Consider the following 3,157-nt stretch of genomic DNA (forward strand, 5'->3'; position numbering starts at 1 on the left):
CACTAACACAAGCACTATAGTCTTGTCTGGGAGAGAGAGGTGCATAGACTGAAACATCATCCCTTTGTGTCCACAGCAAGATATGACATGTGATTCACACTTGGCTCATATAGGGTTTTTTGAATCAGATTTTCATTGTGTTTATGAAGCAAAGTTGTAAATTTGGAATAGATTTTTTTTCAAATCTTGCTGTTCAAGTAGTGGAAATTTTGAACTTGAAACCTTTTGAAAATTGAGGTATCAGTGTACCTGGTTTATCTCTGTGACACTATGAATACTGACATTTTTTTCTTAAAAAGTAGGCATCATGCAAATTACACTGAACCCTCCCCCTTTCAAAATTAATGGAAGTGCTCAGATCATGAGACAGAGATAATGCCTATATTTAGGCACACTCAGAGTGTATCACTGGAAGCAGACAAATGAAAAGAACAATAAGGTGCTCAGTGAGCTCTAAGTCCATACAACAAAACTGATAATGGAGTTAATAAACAGAATGCAAACAGAGAGCTGACAGAAAACTCTAAAACAATCTAGCTGATGTAAAAATGGTTACAAAACATGAGTGAGCTGCTTAGCAAAGAATTTGAGTCCATAAAAAGGCACCTAAAAATTCAGGAGAAAAAATTTCTACCAAAAGTACAGACAGAAAGAAGTGACAACTGTGATGAAAGAGTATCACAAGTACAAGACAGGGCTTATGGTGGCAGGCATAAACTTAATAGATACCTTAAAAACAATAAGCAAAAGTGGAAATTAGGAACATAGACTGCTATATGACACATAGAAGAATAATCTAAGATTACTTGGAAGTAGCGACGATTAGAAGACACCATCAGTGTCATAAAAATGCCTGTTTACAGAGATAATAACAGAAAACTTTCCAAGTAAAAATGAACAATTTAATATGTAGATAATTGAAACATGTAGAACCCTAAATGGTCATGATCAGAAAAGGACTTCTCTGTGACATAACATAGGCAAAATTTCAAGTCTGAAACAAGGACAGAATATTAAAAGCTGTTCAAAAAAAGCAATAAATCACTTATAAAGGTGGATTCATTAGAATTACATCTGAGTTCTCAACACAAATCTTAAAAAGTAGTGGAGCTTGGACTGAAGCATTTCAAGTCATAAAAGAAAACAGCTAAATTATTCCACACATATTACCAAATCATAGTGCAATAAAGCAGAATGTGAATGGCAACAGAAGCCAGAGAAATTATGTAAATATGTAGTTAAACAATATACTCAAATATTCACTGGGGGTACCCAGCCCCTCCCATCATGGCTTCTGGGATCCAGGTGAACAGCAGCACAAGAAGGTCCAGCGCCTGGCCCCTCCAATCACTATTTTGGCTGTGAGGATCCAGATGAAAAGCAGCACGGGAAGACACAGAATCAGGCCCCTGCCTTCCACACTGCTGGGATATAGGTGAACACTGCTGAAGGACACAGAAACTAGTAGGAACATCAGCCACACAGTAGAGGCAAAGCCAAGGTGTACAGGATAGACAGGTGGGACTAGCAGCATGAAATTGTCAGAGGCAACAGTAACAATACAAGCCAACACGTGGTAAGTGAGGTGAACCAGCATTGTGCTTGGAAACAAAGACACACAGAATAGAAGTAAGTGGGTAGGGCTTCCCTTAGTCTCTCACTGTTTTTCTACATTTTCTTTGTTCTTTTCTTTTTACTTATCTTTTTTTCTCTTTTCCAAATGGATTGGGAGATACCAGCCACAGAAAACTAATCCCACCACCAAAACCCAGAGACCAAGTTCAGTAATCACTTGTTTACTCATTTATTGTTACTTTTCTGCCTCCTCTAGTTTCCCAAAACTTGTGTGATAATCTTGACACAAGCCCCCAGCCTGGCATCTAATTTCTTTTCAGTTATCTTTGCTTTATCCACCATCTTTCTTAAATTTCACCACCATAGGTTAAAACCACTCTACCGAGGGGAAGTACTTTGCATGCAAGTTCCCAAATTTCAGTTGATTCTATACTATAATTGTAGATTTTGCTCCTATGGTTTAAGGTACAAAATTAATACCTACAACAGTTTGTCAGTTTCTAAACTGTCCCTGAGGCTATTCTTATTGCTAATTATAGTTCTTTACCTAGGATGTCGTATCTGTTGTAATCAGTTGTTTGACCTTCTGTAACAATATTGGGAGACTCTGGTAATAACTTCACCTCAGCCCAGCACTAAAGAACTGGGGATTGAACCAAGCAGATAGCAATATCTCACTCATAATTAACTGGGAATGTAAGATCTTGGAACAGACACAAGCCAAGAACCTCCTATTCAGAAGACCTCCCAGAGGAAGAGATTTTTCCTAGGGAGGATTTAATATTAGTGACGTAGCTACCTACTATAAAAACTTACAAAGATCAACACAGAAAAAAATAAAAACTTTTTGAAATAGAAAATGATATGACCCAGAAGTAAAATGCAATATCAGACCTCCAGCCCACCCACAACAAGTCAAGAAGGAAATAAGAAAATGAAAAATGGAATGGGTCTGGGATATAGCTCAGCAACATAATGCCTGCCTGGCAAGAGCAAGGTCTCGAGTTCAATTCCCATTTCCGAAAAAAGAAAAAAAGAAAAAAGGAAGATGCACACCTGAAATTTCTGAAATGATAGCAACCAAATTAAAGAAACAAATCCATGAGGCTATAAAGGAAAATAGGTTAGAAATAATCTCTCAGGTAAAAAATGAAATGTCAACATTTTATAAAGGAATTTCTCAGCAAATTTAAAATAGTGATAGATGAAAAATGAATGATAATATGAAGAGGATGGAAACTGTGAAAAATAAATATGGGAAAGAAGTAGAATGCATGAAATGGATTCAAATAGATATCCTAGAAATTAAAAATTTCATTGAAAGCTGGCAAAACCAATGGAAAGAAACAATATAGACTTTTACACCTTAAAGTCTGGATCACAGCCAGAAATCACAAAAGAAAAGATCTCTTCAGAATAACAAGGGATCAAGAAATAACAACTCAACAGCTGCAAGACAATAAAAAAACATAAGACAGGTGACAATGAAAAAGTAGGAGTCAACACAAATGACAAAAAAAGACTATTTGCAGGAGTAATAGTAGAAAATTTCTCTAACATGAGAACAGAATCTGGCATACAG

This window comes from Chinchilla lanigera, unplaced genomic scaffold, assembly GCF_000276665.1.
Source record: "Chinchilla lanigera isolate Chin_1 unplaced genomic scaffold, ChiLan1.0 scaffold00074, whole genome shotgun sequence".
In the NCBI taxonomy this organism is placed as follows: Eukaryota; Metazoa; Chordata; class Mammalia; order Rodentia; family Chinchillidae; genus Chinchilla; species Chinchilla lanigera.